We start from the raw sequence: 17,233 nt of genomic DNA, 5'->3' as shown, positions 1-17,233 counted from the left end.
AGAAATTAAGATACTTACACTGGAGCAATTGCATGAGGAATAATAAATCCTACTAAACCTGAGGTGCCTTTGCATGAGAGCATGGCATGGTTTGTCTGTCACCCGAAGTGCATTATTTTTTTTTTAAATCATGTGATTTTTCTTTAAGTCACTCAGCTTTCCTGGAATGAGAAAAGCATGCTGCCCACACAGTAGTGACAGCTGACCGAAGTATTTATTTGACAACCCTAGTCTTCTTTATATCTCCTGGCAAAACAATAGCAGGGTAGAAAGCTTGTGAACATCCAATTCCTTCTGGTATATCAAATTCTCCTAATTTGTAACTCGGAGTCTTAGTAATTGCAACCCTGTTAATACCTGTGAACACTTGAAAGTGTTTATATACAAAGGATCTCTTGCAGAGTAGTTAGGCCCCAGCAGGTACTAAGACTTTATAAGGTGCAGGGGTGTAAATTTCATTCTAAGGCCTTATGGAATGATTCTATCTTCAGGACAAAACTCTCAGTTTGCAAACTTTGAACTCATGAACTTGTGAACTCTTACAGTTTTGGAACAAATCTTTTAATGTGTGTGGTTTTTTCCCCTAGAACTGCTGCTTCTATGATTATGTGACTATGTGAGGCAGTTTCCATGTTTTAAACTAGGGTTGCTACTCTCATAGGCTTCAAAACACCGGCCTTAAGTTCTCGAAGACAGAAAACCTAACAGTAATCTAAGCCAGATTTTTTCTAAGTCAATCTGTTTTATATGGAAACAAAATAATATGTTTTGACCACCACTAGCTGTAACGCTAACACATTTTCCCTGATTCTGAGTTGCTTTGAAATGGTCCTAGATGCTAGGATGAGAGAAGGGTTTGAAGAAAGAGCAGGGTAGCTTCGAGCTACTGCCATGTTCCCCATACAACATACTATAAGAAACAGAAACTAGTGGAGTAAGCCAGTGGAGTAGGTTGTCATTATCTTCAGAATAAAAACCCTCTGTTCTCAGTGGTGTGAGCAACTCTCTTGGCCTCAGTGGGTTTGCATCTGTGCCTCTCATCAGAATTTGTTCTGTTAATTCTTCATTAAGGATATGAATTTATTAAGAGTATTAATACAATTTCTAAGTACCATCTATAACATGTTTTCCACAGATAAATGCAAAAGTGCATCAGTACATTTATTTTATCACCTCTTCCTGTATAATGCAGCTGGCGAATTCAGATTATCTTCTTATAGCTAAGCAATGGCCTCTGTTTCGCTACATTCATGAAGCAATACCAAGCTTTAAAATAACATTGTGGTGAATGTTGCAGACATGAATAAATCTGAATGATCCAGTGTTTGCTGTTCAGTTGTATTGCAATAGCTGTGCAACCAACATCTCATGGAAATGATTGCATTTGTTTAACAGCAGAAATTGTAATGCTTCTTTGCTTGGGTGATTTGCCTCCATTCCTTCCCTCCGTCCTACCAGTTTTACAAAAGCTTATCTAGTATAATGGTGGTTACACAGTTTAACCTTACATTTTAAACTAAACCCCTTTTTTTGGTTTCTGCTCAGTCGTCTTGCAGGGGAATCCGTTACTGAAATTGAAAGCAAGGAATGTTACCTGAGTGAGAGCATGCTATGCTAGTTACTCAAATTGCAATCTAAAGAGCTTTCTCTTGCAAATATCTGTACAGGCTTCTATTTTTACTCCCACTACAGGTGTTTTATTTTTCATAAGACCAGGCTTATAACCTCTTGGAAATGAGAATTCGTTTAAATAATAGAGTACATTGAAATCAAACAAAGAAAAGTCTGATCCTATGAGCAGTGACTAACATCTGCTTCATTGAAATTGCTGCTTGGCACCTCCCTGGGTCAGATTTTCAGCTGACTGCTGCTGTTGACAATTGTCCTATCGCAGCTTTTCACCTACATGGATGACATCCTGCCTTGCTGTCTTCACAATAACAAACACTAAGCATAATAGCAGCCTGCGGGGATACAGTAGAATAACAACACATCACACTTCCTTTTTACTCACCAGCAACTTTTTTACAGTAAACCACTAATCCTAAGTGATATCTGAATAACAAATGAATAATCTGAATGTCATATGCAGGGAGGTAATGTGTTAACGCAAGTGAGACTAATAAAAGGTTATTATCATAGATTGTTGAAAGAAGATGAAAATCACATGATGAAATCCTGAATCTAGTTTTCTACAGCTTCTATCCTCCTGCCTTCAAATCACAATAGGATTTCCTTTGTTAGAGCAAAGGACATGTTGGAAATTGGAGAAATTAAACACAATTTTAAAAGAACATCTCATTTTTTCCTCTTAAAAGTCTGTCTTGTTGATGCTGATTCAGTGAATTAATATGGTCTGTGCACTGCCATGTCTTAAAATGGAGTTTTCTACACATGCAGTTGTGGTAGTATAACTCTGTGCATAGTATTTGAAAATAAGCAGATTAAAAATTTCCACTCGCATTCTAGTGTCGGTTTAAATTAGACCTCAGAATGGCAACTACATGGTATTGCAATGCAAAACACAATGAATAATATATATGGATATCTATATATAGTGTATTTTTATGTAAACGCAAGCACACAGAAATTACCTGCCATAATAAATTCTAAAACTATAGGAAATTTCAGGTACTTCAGTTTTGGCTAAGTTCCTGCCTTCCAATGTTCTGCACGAGTATAAGACTAAATTCTCACAAAACTTCTATTATAAGTTATATACATTTTGATATGTTTATGTATTCTAAATTAACATATATTGTATAAATATATATTACATATACTTCTCCCTCCCTCTCTCTGTCTCTAAATTATAAATTTAACCTAATACAGAGTTGACTTGATTATTTTTCTTTGGAGCATATAGTTACCATCAATATTTCTCTGGTACTTAATGGCAGATTATAAAGTGAACACAGCACAGGTGAGGAAAATGGCAAACTTACAAATACATGGCAAAGGCTTCTTTTGCTTAAGGGAAGTTCTGAAGAATCCATAACTGAATTTAGATTATCTAAAAAATCAGACATCCTGCCAAAACCTTTATCCAAAAATCAGATACAGTTCCTTCTCCAAAGCTCATTCTGTTTTCATTTACTAGTCTGGCCACATCTGAAAAGACATGAAGCATGCAGCGAGCAGAAATACCAGGAGACTTACCTTAATTTGATAGGTATCCAACTTTCACCACACTCCTTTTTTTAAAGTGTTCTTCTCATGGTGTTGAGATGCTGAGATTATTCGCTGCCGGACAGTGTCCTGTACATGACTCTCAGGCTCAGCAGCCCTGGCAGGGCCCTGGAGAGAGAAGCAGGATTGTGCTCTGTTCACTCCCAGCAGCTTTACTGAGGCTAGGGCTCTTTTGAGCTCAATTAATTCTAGATTGTTTGGCTAAATGGCAGCCACGCTTCCTTCTATTCTTTCCCAACTTAGTTTTCCTGCCTCCAGTGGTTCTTTTTCCTTTCTTTGGACTATAAATAGGTCTGCCACAACACAGTCTATAGCAGTAAGGAAGGCAGGAAATGCATTTAAACAAAGGAAAGATCTTAGGGTTTTTTTGCTTTCCCCCACCAATATAAGTGAAAGAATTTGATAAAGATTGCTCTGCAGACACAGTCCTCTTGCAAGAGGAAAACACTTGTTTAAAAACATGCTAGAATTTACTCTTTTCTACTCTAAAAAAAATAATGAGGAGACACTGTAGCACTAGGCCTTTTGACTTCAGTCTGTTGAGTAATTATCACTTCCCTTAAGTATTTAATTTTGCTTACATCTTTGAAATTGTTTGATACTGGAGAGTTGGAACAAAAGTTTTCTTTGGCTTAGAAAAGAGGACAAAGATGGCTAACATGTTTTAGGATGGCAAAATATGCGTTATAAGAGGTGCAGATCTTGCATGCTTGAGAATGATGTTTAAAGTGTGTGAATCATCATTTCATCTGAGTACTTTCTTCCTTGGTGAAACTTGCCCTGCAGCCTCAAGCCAGAGTCCAAGAGGTAGGAAGTGCCTAAGCAAACTAAGTGCATTTACATGCAGGGAAACAGAATTGGCCTGCATGCATTCAATAAGGATGGCTGTGCAGCTATAGCTTTTGAGTAGCAACCATCTTAAAATACTCAAATGGATTTTATGAATTAATTTGAGATACAGAATTATTTTGATGGGCTTTGGGTCAGTTTTTTGATCAGAAGCTTTCAATTTTTGATTATTTTCAGCTTAGTGGTTTTAAAAACATATAACAAGCTTCTAAGACCCTGTGAAGCTTAAAAAAAAAAAAAATAATTAACTGTTCTCACATTATACTCACTAAGACGATAATGTAGTATTGTATGTACCTGGCTCTTTATCTCTTCTCCCTTTTGGCATTTTTTCTGCTGAGGTACATGCCTTTCCTTCAATTTGTACAAATTAGGTAAATTGCTGTGAAAAAGCTTTCTGCTGGTCTTTACAGTGGTAGTTTCATGTTAGAATAGCAGTGTGCTTATTGAAGATAGTTAAGACTGTAATGCATAGTTTGGGATCAGTTATTATTTTAGTGGAAAGGTAGAGACAAAAGATAGGTGTTGCTATGTGGACAAGCAATTTTCCTTCTGTTTAAGATTTGTATGTGAAATATACACATACTAGACCTGCTGAAAGTGGTGAGAGTTAAGGACCTGTGGTATTTGGGGAATTTGGAGAACTTTAAAACTTTTGTTTCAGTCACATCATGTAGGCAATGATCATGACTGTTAGCTAGTACTGTGTTTTATGTATGAATTTGCAAATCTTTATGTAGACTAAACGATGCCAGAGCAGTTTATATAAAAATCAAGAGCATTTTCTGGAAAGTGCCTGCCTTGTTGAGAACTTTGCAAAGATCCTGTTTCTCATGATAAGGATGTGATTGTTTATAAGAAGAGACATACAAGTGGTGGGTGCATAAAGATTTTTGTTGGTATCTTGAAAATTAATAACTCAAGACCAAGGTTTTTCTCGAAAGTACTTTTTTATAAAGTTAAACCAGAATGGAATGCTCCAAGTGAAACTCCTCTCAAAATCAGTAATTCAATTAATAGAAAGACCTGAAAGTTACAATATTTATAATATTTTTTCTTGTATTAATATTGGTAATTAGCAGACAGATTTAAAGTTATAGGAAGATGTTGATCTTTGCAGATCACATACCACAAATCTGACAAAGAGGAATATAATTCTCGGAGTGAACAGTGGATCAACTAACTACTGACTTCAGCTGAAACACAGAAGCAGTTTTAGCTAAGATTCTGTCATGGAGATAACTGAAGGCAAGCTGCAGTCTTTCTGGCTCCTTCAGATCTTAGACCAAGGGTGAAGGACTGGCAATGTGTAAAAGTTGATTGTATTCATTTATATGGAACAGCTGTGGAATAGGCCTAACTAACCCTGTTTCTACAAAGTTGATTTCCACAACATAAGAGCACTGAAATGCAAAGCTGCTTAGCTGTATTTCAGTTGTGCATGCCTTTATTCAAATATAGTTTAGTTTAAATCTTAAATCTGCTCAGTGAGTTGCTAGTGGTTACAGACTTGAAATTGGATCACACATTCTCTGCGAGCTGTGGTGCAGTTAGCACCAAGCACCAAGCCTCGAGAGGCTTAGTCTTAAATAGCTGCTTGCCTTGTGTCAGCATGGTTCCAGTAGAGCCCAACTGCAGAAGCCTGCTTGCACTGACTTTGCTGGTAAGCTTTCTTTCAAACACACATCTCTTCTCAATGTCATTCAAAACATCTCCAAACATTAAAAATAGAATGCAGTGTTAAAGCAGGATTTCTCTCCTCTATCATTCTGACTTTACATACTGGAAGAAATTCTCTTACCCAGTGTGCAAACTCTTTCACTCCCACTTTACCTTTGCAGCCTTGAGGAGAGAGTCTGTCTTGAGAGAGGACTTCGGAGTTTCCTTTGGGGATTGATCAGGGAGCTGGTGAAGCCACAAGAGAGCTAGGAGCAGGGTGAGAAAGAATTGCTGAGGGCAGATGCTTGCAAGGTGCGGTGAATTTTTTCTGTGTGAAAGCAGAAGAGATGTATTTTGTCTGACAGCTCAGTTTTTGTGGGTCTGTTATACAGTAGGCCCTAGGACAAACGAGGATGCATGAGCAGATGCAGAGTAACACTGTGGTGCCCAGAACTTGTGGGGTTGGTTTTAGTCGCTTTAAATTCAAAGCACCTTATCTTCACAGTTCATTTACACTCTGTGCCCTGAAAAGACATGCATGTGTGCATGTGTTAAGGATGTAAGCAAACTTCCTTTTCACTGAGTTCCTGTGTGCTGAGTGAGCTTGTTCAAGCAAAGTGAATCACGTATTCTTCACCACAGAAAACTTAGACTGAGCTATCCCATGGCAGCATGACAAAAACACTGCTTTTCACTGGATACCTCAAAGGGGCTTCATGCAAATAATTTTGATTCTACCAATGAGCCACAAAATAATCTAGATGCTTTGATATAGTTGTGTCCGTGTCGCCCCCCCCGCCCAGTTCCGATTACTGAGTTCTGGCTCTGCATCTGGCTTTTCACAATCAGAATGGTAAAAATGGCATCCAAATTCCCATGAAATTTGAATACGGAAGCTTTTCAGAATAGCTTCCAAAATAAAAAGCTCTACTACCTGAGCCTTTTTTGCTTTTATGCTGCTCCTCCCTTGTGCTGCTGAGCAGCGTTGTGTTACACTGTTTCCATTGACATCAGTGGGAATGGGTTTGACATAAAGTCAGTATGAGCAGGGCAGCACACTCTAGTTTGTTGTGCCTATAATTCATTAAATAGCTTAAATTCCCTCCTGTTGTCACTTTCTTGACTTCACATTTTATTGTCTCATGGAATATGTTGCAAGAAATTACGTAATTTTTCCTGGTAAAGCTATACTGAGGAAGAAACAATAAACCGGTTTTTATCTCATATAGCTCTTGTTTAGTCTACCTGACTTGACACCATGGAAATCACTTGTCAGTAGAATTGAGTAAATTATAAGGACACAGACTTTCCTTTTGATTGCCGATCCTGTTAAACACAGATGGTCTTTCTGGACTGTGGTGCAGGCTGTGGGCCAGATCCCTGGCTTCCACAAATTGGTGTTGCTTCATCAACATCAGTGGAGCAACACTGATTTGAGCTGTCGGGGAATTTGGCCAATTGGTGTTAATGGATTTATGCCAGTTTATAGCAGCTGAGGAGCTGTGAGTTTAAGGCCTTTTCTAACGTAGCTTATTTCACGGCATAGAAAATGTATAGTCTTCCTCCCCTCTGCCACTGAAGCAAGTCATCAAAACATAGAAAAATCGCAACAGGTCTGCCACTTACAGCTACAGGGTAAGCTGAAGAACAGTTCATTGTGTTCTTAAAAAAAGAAGTCAAGGAAAACCGCGGGTCAGACTCAAGCTGTGAGTCAACACACATGTAGAAGACTGGTTGTCTGCCTGTGTGTTTGTGGGCTTATGAGTTAGCACAGTTGTGGTCTGTGTGATGTGAGGTAATCCCTCATGCCACAAACTATCTGTGTGTTATAGGTTGGTTGTGTGGTGATGAAGGGAGACGATGAACAGAAGTCTAATTTGTTTTTCACCTTCTTGCTTATCACAATGTATATTTTTTTCTCTGCACCTCTGTAACTTAAACAAAGAACATGCATTAAATACTCATGCATAATAGTGAAGATTAAAGTTAAAGCTTCATTTACAAAATGTTAGAGTTCCCTTTTTGTACATCCCCATCTCTTCCCTGTGACTGATTTCTGTACAAACAACCAGGAGTTTAGGGAGGTGGTGACAGCAGGAAACATTATCTCCATGGTATTGATGAGGAAATAGAGTAACTTGCCAAAGGTCTCACAGGAAGTAATACTTTTACCTGGAAAGCTTATTCTGTTGGTTGTTTCTGCTTTTCATCTTTTCCCCTCCTTGTATTTTACTTGTCTTCTACTTTTAGTCGCATCTTTGTAATCAAGATTCTTTGCATTCTACTTCTGTCCTTCTTAGGGTGTGTGTAATTTAGTCTAGTAGAGTTGATCTTTGCTTCCAGCCAGCTCATGATTTCACCTTATGTTCCCACTTGTAAAATTTTCATGCAAGCACCCTTGTGTTTTCTCCCCCACTTGTGAGAAGCTGCTATAAACAAATGCAGTATTACTCCACTGTTCTGCAAAACTCCTTTGTCCCATCATCCTCCAAAAATGTTAATGCTATTGCTGCAGGGTGGCAGGTGGCGTTTTCTTCCAGGAAGGTAAAAGGGGCTACTAAAAATTTGAATGGTTTTTTGAACTGTCAGAAATTATCTCCAACAAGTTTTTCTGGTGCTGCCCGTCTTTGTGGATGGCCTCTCTGCTCACCTGCCTGCTCAGGGTGCCATGTCAGAAGTCCCCTTTCCTGATTTGCATCCCTTGTTCGTACAGGGTGAGCAGCTGCTCTTACAATTACAACATTATTTCCTTATTTCCTGGTATACTTTTTCCACCTGTATCCATCTTATTTTCCATTTTATACTTCTGTTGGCACAAGGTGCTCATTTTTGATCCCATGCACTCAAAGGTACTAGTAATGGATAGAAGACCTCAGGCATTATAGTCCTGCACTTCAGCCTTTAGATGTTTGATCTTTTCTACTCTTGTATTTATTTTAATGTGTGTCTTTTAGAATTGAAGTTTCCAAGGAAAAAAGTGAGAAAACATATAGCAACAACAATTTTTTTCCTTCTTTGTATATAATGTATTGATAAAAGAACACTGACATGTTTTACAGGTAATGCATCTCTAGCAAAAAGACTTCTGTACAGGAATCTGTTAACTTTTTCATGGTTGCTAGAAGAATGGTGCACACCATTTTACTTATCCCTTATAGCCAGGTGTAGATTAAGAAGGAAAATATTTTAAAATGGCTAAAATCCATCTGCTTTTTGTTAGGCTGGTGGAGTTAGGTTCTCATTACTTTCCCCATATGTCAGTGTGAATTTACTCTCCTGTAGTTTCCTTTGCCACTGTTCCAAGGGGCTTCCATTTGCTGACCAAACGTTTCTAGATTTCAAGGTGTTGCTTTCCTTTATCTGCCAGAACAGGGGAGACAGGTTAAGTTGTGCTAAACACTGTTGTGTCAGCATATGGAAGACATTGTCCAAGCCCCTTTGCTGCCATTTGAGATGGGGCAGTCTGTCCTAAATGGCTTTTTGGGGTATAGCTACACAGTTCTGTGTTGGAGTCTGGGTCATATGACAAACGTGCTTGTCTGCTGGAGCAGTGAATTGATCACACCAGAACACAGAGCCCTTTTCTGGCACATACGCTAGGAGGGGAGGCGACTGATTTGCCCTGCCACCAGATGACATCTCTTCAGTGCTAAATCTCAGTTGCTTGCACCTGTTGAGAGCAGCTGACTCCCGTGTTCTCCTCTTCTAAGAGGAAGAGGAAGAATTATTCCTTCTCAGTTCCTGTCAGGTGCTGTGATAGCATGTCACCTCCTGGCTCCAGGGGACAGGAATAGCAGCAGGCACAGTAAGTCTCCCTAACCATGAGGTTTCTGCAGTGACTTCAAAGGGACAAGGATCTCACAATGGATATCTGTTCTGTTGTGCTGGGAAGATGAGTGTCTGTTTGTGGTTGGTTTTTACCCCCCTGCATTCCTAGGAATTATTCAAGTGCAGTTAATATTTTCCCTATCTCCTGGATCTGCATGTATGAGCTAGACCAGCTGCTTACAGGCTAGGGTAGGAATTTTGTTGTGCAGGGAGATTAAATAGTTTATTTCTCATGCGTCAGGAAAAGTCCTTGGAGTGCTAGTCAGCTGGACTGTTTAGGTGATGGCTTTTACCTTAGGCTAATAGTTGTTTTAAAAATAGCCATCGCTCTGTGGGGAAAAAGCATGCTTTTACACAGATTTTGGGTTCAGGCTTTTCGATTGCTGCTGTGTTCCTCTTTTTCTGAGGCTTCACGTTTCACAGTTCTCCCACTGCAGAAACATAGATTGCGTCTTCTTGGAGCTGTTTCTTAAGACCACTCTTCAAGAGTTATGGATTTTCTTACTCCTTAAACTAGAACAATGTGGCACTTCAGATGCTGTGCTGACCTCTAGTGACAAAGGCAGGAGGGAAGGTATCTGCTGTTAAACCCCGTGGACGGCAGGCTTCCCCGGAGCTCTCCTCTCTTTTCTGCAGTTTTCAGCTCAAACAAATTATAAGGGCTTAATCTCTTCTGTATCTCCGGGTCTTTATGATATTTTCTTAAATTTCGGTCCAGTTGTTGAACAGCAGGTGTTGGACTCGGATATTCTGCTGGTTGCACAATGGGAGAATTCTGTTAACTTTCATTAATACTCACGAATTATAAAATTAATAAATTTTGCAAGCTGCTGATACTTCATTCCATTTATGATCCTACAATAAATAGCTTTATATAAAGGTAACTTAAAATCCAAATCCCAGAGTTTAAAAAGTTTGGTTTGACTCTTACAGTTTGCCGTTAGATTTTAGTTCATGTTTCATGTCGCCAACAGGGGAGTTGGAAAGGTTCAGTGAGATAATACTTGTTTCGAAACATAGAAAAAAAAATATAATTAGCAAATTTTTCTGGTGTTGCTAGATCCCTTTCAAAATATTTGAACACTATTCCTCACAATTTTGAATACTTTTGAATTTTTGAAGTGTTAGAAAACTGCTGTCGTTCATTCTTTATGTATTGGGAGCACAGTTACTCCCTGTGCGAGTGGAGTTGCACCAAAGGTAGGTGGGAAACTGTTAGTATGGCAATATTAAGAGGTACTGTCTGTTGTACAGAAGAATGTAGAGATGACAGTGGAAATAACAGACAGCTAAACCATTAGAGATATTAGAAGTGTAAGGGAATCTGTGAGAGAGAGCTGCTGCAGGGACATTTTGTTTGATTTGCCCTGGAGGCTGGTAGGCCATGTGCAAGGAGCTCTTGCTCAAGGTCCTTGCCCTTGAGCCCTGCATGCTGCTGAATATCTAAAGAGCTGTTTTGAGTTAGGTGTTTAGACAGGGAAAATGCTTATAGTGTTAGATTTTCCTAGGCTATCTTCCTTGTGGTACACATTTGCAAGTGTTTTGTTAAGTTTCATATGTGGTAGATGTAATGTTTTTAGCAAACACAAACCAAGTTTTACTGGATGAGGTAAGGGCCAGCCTAGCAAAAATTGTTATTGCTGCCTTCTGGTGGAATAACCCAATACCAGAACTATTACCAGATGTGAAATTAGTACATGTGTCTGGATGCACTATGTATTGTTTCATTCAATAGTGAAACACTCAAAAGCTCCCTGTTACCTGCTTTGTTTTATATTCAGTGTACTGAAATGAACTAACATTGCAATGAGTAATATAGTTAATGTAGCTCCTTTTTTTTTTTTTTTTTTTTCTTCATTTCACCTTTAGGGCATTTTAAAATAATAATTTTCTATTTTTCTTCAGTGTTTGGAAAAAATTACATCTAAGCATGAGCAAATGTGAATGAAAATTCTGTCTTAATTCAGCTCACTTGTGCAAATCAAAGGATTTCCCTTTCCTGTTTCATTTTTGAAACCTCCTTATTGTGTGTGTGCTCTTCAGCTCAGTTTGGTGATGCTGCAGGCCAAAGAAGAGCACATTCCTTGCTAAAAGCATACTTGAAATTTCCTTCTTTTACCATAAGCAAGAAAAGGAACATGTCACATCTGTCTGGGTAGTTTGGAGAAGCATACAAAGTTGATTTAGTGGTTGGGCATTCTGTTTCTGTGAGGAGAGAGATTGCTCTGATGGATGTGATCAGTTTACCTTGGCAAAAGGTTTTCTAAGTACCGGATAGTAGCTACCATTTTTACCACATGCCGGATCTGTATTTAGAGACTGAAAAACTACTCTGTGGAGTCCAGTGCCAACGAACAGGAAGGACTGGGTGCATGGGATGCTGAGGCTTTGGGTCATGAGCAAGTGACAGGATGTGCTGGAAGTGAAAAGCAGAAGCAGGACTGCAGTGAGGGCTGGCCCTGGAAAGGAGTATCAAATGGGACAGAAAGTGGGGAATGCCCTTGTGGCAGGAGCTGAGCTGAATGGCTGCCTGCTGTAGGAAGGGGAGATGTGGATCCTAAGAATGGTGCCCACTCACAAAATTATAGTGACCATTCAGATGACAGTAAAGTTTAATTAAGTTTTAGGTGGAAACAAACTATGTCCTGTTGAGGATTTTGGAACAGGTCCTACCCATCTTCTGGGCAGTTATCTCCTGGAGGAGAAGTGGCAGAAATTAGACTTCTAATGTGAAAGAAATAGAAAAAAAAATCTGCTTAGCTGTATTCACATGTCTGGCAGAGGCATTCCTCATGAAACACACATGGTGGGATTTTTCAAAACAGTTTGGCACAGTCTTTGCTCTGTTCCTACTGGAATCCGTGGAGGTGCCACAGGTTTTGTTCAATAGGAGGAGAGCTAAATCAATATGGAGTGCTATGGAAAAATCCAGCCCAGACTGGATCCTGGCAGCATGAGTAGATAGGGATTGGAGGTGATGCTGAAATTGTCACGTAGAAATTTTCCATGCTGGCTAGGATTATCCTCTCTATCCCACTTGGTTCAGAGCTAACGGAAAGCCGTGTGTGGCAAAGCATGACTTGAGGGGAAGGGAAAGTCAGTGTAGAAAGAAATAAGAATATCCTAATTTCCTCCCTTCTCTGTGTCTTTTGTCAGGACAAAAACTTTATTGCAGAACTTCCCTTGTACCTGCAGTTGCCACTTAAATCTTCAAGAACATATTGGTTGATAGCAAGGAACAGTGTACATTGTGCATAATGCTCCTTCTGGATGGGATTCTCCCAAGATGGGCTCAGCAGATTGGTGTTCTGTTTTTTCTAAGTGAACAGAGCACATGCTCAGGTGTGGGAGAAGAAGGGGAAGGGAGGGTCTCATCCCCTCAGTCAAGTTGCCTCTCTCACAGAAGGTTAGGGAGCAAGAGGCTGCTGTGGCAGGTCACAGCCTCCTCTCATGGAAAAAAATTAGCTTGGAAAGGATTTCTGGAGGCCCCTTCAATCTCCTGCTTTGGGCAGGGCAAACTTTAAAATTCAGAGAGGTTGCTCAGCTGCTGAGGCACAGAGCCCTGCAGTTTGAGTGGGAGAAGAGCAGAGCAGTCACAAGCCACAGACACAGCTGGGACAGAACATGAAGCCTGAAGACTTCCATTAGGAGTCTCTGAGTCGAAATATGTGTGTGGTGATTCAGTTGTCTTGAAGGAAATCTGACATCCTGCATTTCTTTGGTTTACTTAATTCTTTCTCCACCAGATAGTAAAATCGCTTATTAATGCAGGTTGTTTCAACACATGTTCTCTTTTTGGTACGTGGGTGCTTAAATGGTAAAGGTTGGTGGGGGTGGGGTGGTGTTTGGGTTCAAGATCTTTCACAACTTGGTGTGCAAACACAGCCTATGCCAGCTGTGGAGGTGGTGCCCCAGGAGGGTCCAAATTTTCTAGTTCTGCTGTGTGAGGTTATTCCTGCAGGTGAATGCAGTGACTGTAGCCCAGTCCTTGGCATTCTGAAAAACACCCCTACTGTCTCACAACCTGACATTGTCACTCACTGGGAAGGCTTCAGCAAATGGCTGATTTTCTCCATTATCTCTTAGTTATTCTGCTTCTCTTTTGGATACATCACTTAGCGTCTCTAGGTAAATTTCAGATCCTCTGATAGAAAAGGCTATATAAATACCAAATAATCTCAGAGGTGAGCACTGCCTCTGTGACACACAGCAATTCACCTCTTCTTTGCTTGAGTGTTGTCTTCCCTTGGCCTGCTTGGTGTTAGCAGAGTCCCCAGCAAGTACAAACTACTCATCAAAGTGGGTGGTATTATTAAAAGAACAATATGGTAGCCTCTACTAGAGGCAGTAGTGGGGTTTTTAAGTTTGCTGTGCACTTCGAAGGAATGCACTGTGGTTTAATTTCTGGCCAGATCAGGCCTGTGACGTGCTCTAACAGGGTCTGTCACCTTTCCTTTTGAGAATTTAGGAGTGCCAAAGCCATGAGCCCCTCTGCTGCCAAACTTAGATTCAAACCTCCATGAGGGGAAGGATCACTGTGAGCTAACAGGCCATGACAACCGCTTTGGTGCCTTTAGCATTTTAGGACTTCTCTTAGTTGGGAATTTATCTGAGTGTTTCAGTTGCCACTGACTAGCTGAACATTTGTCACGACTGCTAGTTTTGTCTCTTGGATTTAAATGATCTGTACAGCTGTGACTGTTTTTGTCCCAAGTAATGTTAGAGCTCACTTTGAATAGTTTTAATGTTGGCTAATTTTTCACTGAATAGCATCCCAACATGCAAGTATCTATTCATATCAAATGTCTTTCTAGCTGAAATGTGTGTAACTAGGTCTGTAGCAACTTCATTCTCATTAACACAGCAGCATTATAAGGGAACTAGCAGACTTCAGTTCTACCATGTCAGCAATTTTATTTTTTGTAGCAAGGAAATGGCTGGCTGAAAAAGGACTGTTTTTTTTTTTTTTTTTTTTTAAAGGGTCCATATGGATGTAAAAAGTATTGGTGCCATTTTGTATAAATTGTAATCGGTTCCAGACTCTGCTGCACTCAGAAACTTGAATCATTGAATTGTACATGGTGGTTTCTGTATTTTGAGGGCTCTCACCTAAACCACAGCTCTTGTAACAAGTAAATGGCTACATCCGTGGTGTCCAATACCTTGTCTTAATGATGTTAAGGAAATATTTTTTTTAACTATGAATCATAATTGTATTCCTAAGCTCTGCAGCTTTTCAGGTGAAATGACAGAACCAGCCTTGCTATGCTGGGGCAAAGTAGGTGGGCTCCAGAGGCTGAGGTCAGATGGGCTGAGTTTCACTTAATTCCTTCAGTCGTGGTTCCTTTGTTAAAGTGTTTCTGAAGGCCTGGAGCCAGGCACTGTGGAATACCAGGCACTGGGATGTAAGTGGAATTTGGGTTGTTTGTTCTGCTTTTGGCTCCCTGTCTGTGTGTTAAGGCATATTAGAGGTAAGAAACAAAAGTAAAAGGCAGAAGCATGCATAAAGTTGTGTTTGCTTGCATAAAGCCTACCGTAATAGAAGAGCACAGCTGTGATGAGGACATGGCTATTGAACCAGAAGAATGTTTTCAAGCTTCATTCAGTCTTGGGTCAACTGCTGCCCTTCTCGATCAGGGGCGGGGATAGAAGGTAGCTGGACACACTAAAACCTCTGTTGTGAACTGCTGGTAACAGAAATTGATATCCAGGGGGCCACTTAGGTTCCAGTTTGCTGGTTGTTTTCTGTGGAACCAGAGCCAGTGTATGCCATATCTCTGAACCTACTGGTAGCTTTTAACCCTGTGACCAATTTCAACCATATGTGTAAGGCAAACAAGACTGAAAGCCAGTACAATCTGAGGTCTGTGAAGTTTGATGAACAGCTAGAGACAAATGACCCAACTAACCCTCCCTGCTGAGAGCATGGACAACATTTGGTTTGGCAGCAGTTGTGTCAATGCATCTGCATCCATTGCCCCGTTGTGGCACCCACAGCAGCAGATGGGTACTGCCTGTGCTTGTGGAGTTGCAGAGATGCAAGGACCTGGAACTAGAGTTAGCCCGCTGAGGAGAATGTTATAAGGAAGGGTTATGAGAATTCAGGGTTCATATTAGTTTTGTTGCTTAGGGAACAGCTTGAGTTTGGGATTGTGTTGGGTTTTTTTTGGTCTGAAATAACACAAAGTAAGGGGGTCAGAGCATATATTGTCTTGAGAATGGCAAAATCCCAGGCTATTCTAAACTTTTTGTTTTTAAAAAGATGTAATAAAGCAGCAAGGAGCTGATCTTGTGGCTCGGAATTACATGTTCAGTACAGTGTTTGTCCCCAGGTGAAGACTTCTAAGGGTACTTAAGTCTGAGTGTTATTTCCTCAGCTGTCATATTGGTGTACACCCAGGAAAAGCAGAGACTCATACTGCCATATTAACTCCCCAGCTGGGGAACGATTGAAGGAGTACTGGGATGGTGAAGATCTGAGGCTGTAGTGCTGACTGATTGCAGTGGTGGCTTTGGGGCCAAGGCCATCTTTGAGGTGAACGCAGCCAGTTTCTGAAGGAGGTGGTGGCCGTCTGGAGGTGGGAGTGGGGGGAGCACTGTCTTGTCTATGTATTTTCATGATAGCTGAAAGCAGACCAGAGCTCATCTTGAGTCCAGTGAAAAGTTGTAACTGTGACTTTGTTTTTTATTAAATCCTAGGATTAACCTTAAGCAGGACAACTGAAAGCTCTTTAGTTATGAAGCTTCTTCTTCCTTAACCACAGCAGGTAAGCAAGAGTTTTTGGTTTTATTTTTGTGTAATTATAGACCAGCTCTAGTGTTTGTAGTCTACCTCTTTTTGACTGAGAAGAGCAACTGGCCCTCCCACCCCTCTGCTACTTGATTCTAGAAGAGTCAAAGGCACTTTACAGAGTCTCTTCCTTCAAGATCCCTCCCCTCACAGTTTTAGTCAGGATTGTTTCTTGCCTTTTAGCATACAATCAGATCTTAAACATACAATATCTTCACTAGTCCTAGTGTCAAATTCCAGCAGATAGAGAGGAGGGGCCCTGGGAAGGAGGGATGCTTCTGCACATTGACAGGCACATGGACTTCAATGAGATCCACGGTACTGAAAGGAACCTGACCTAAATATCAGAAAAGAAACTTGATTGAGAACAATTTCTTTTTTTGGGGGAATGAGAAATAAAAATCTAATTTCAGACAATTGGGCCTATTTTGACTCACTTTTTAAAGTCTTGTGTTTTCCTTTTAATGCAGGGCAGGTCTAAAAGACACAGCAAAAATGTTTCATTTGGAAAATAGCAAAAGGACCTGTTTCAGGATTTCCAAAGCAAACTCTCACTGTGGAGAAGGTCAAAGTGAAACATCTGTCAGTCTCCTAATCTCTTCCTCTCCCACTGAATAATAGAGCTGATGGGAAGGTACAGTTCATCAAGAAAAGGAAATTCTCCCCTTCTCTTCAGTATTTTCTGAAAACCAGGCCATCATACTAAAGAGCCTTATTTGCAGACTTAGTGGGAAATGTGCCTAAACCAGAAAAGAAGAAAAATTCCATGGGAATCAGCTTCCAAGTCAAACAGTTTCTGTAGGTCTGTGTTTGAAATCTTCCCTCTGGAAGCCTAACTTCATGCATTAACTAATTCAGATTCTGGTCTTATTAAAACAGCATGACAAGGAAAAAACAGTCAGACAACTCCCTGTAACT

General features: G+C 40.2%; 1 protein-coding gene and 1 long non-coding RNA gene across 4 annotated transcripts in view; one reads left to right on the top strand and one right to left on the bottom strand.

The window, feature by feature from the left end:
• Window positions 1–3,350, bottom strand: part of RASGRP3 (RAS guanyl releasing protein 3) — a 61,446-nt gene extending 58,096 nt beyond the window's left edge. For all 3 annotated transcript variants that reach the window (XM_055726103.1, XM_055726098.1, XM_055726099.1), the window contains exon 1: window positions 3,160–3,350. The gene's annotated coding sequence lies outside the window, so the exon portion shown is untranslated. The remainder of the gene's footprint in view (window positions 1–3,159) is intronic.
• The window catches only part of LOC129737304 (uncharacterized), a 34,851-nt gene that overhangs the window by 9,154 nt on the left and 8,464 nt on the right, over window positions 1–17,233 (top strand). Inside the window, exon 2 of the long non-coding RNA XR_008735016.1 lies at window positions 16,225–16,292. This is a non-coding gene — a long non-coding RNA (uncharacterized LOC129737304). The remainder of the gene's footprint in view (window positions 1–16,224; window positions 16,293–17,233) is intronic.

The sequence above is a fragment of the Falco cherrug genome, chromosome 13, assembly GCF_023634085.1.
Source record: "Falco cherrug isolate bFalChe1 chromosome 13, bFalChe1.pri, whole genome shotgun sequence".
In the NCBI taxonomy this organism is placed as follows: domain Eukaryota; kingdom Metazoa; phylum Chordata; class Aves; order Falconiformes; family Falconidae; genus Falco; species Falco cherrug.
This window is presented reverse-complemented; position numbering and strand designations above follow the sequence as displayed.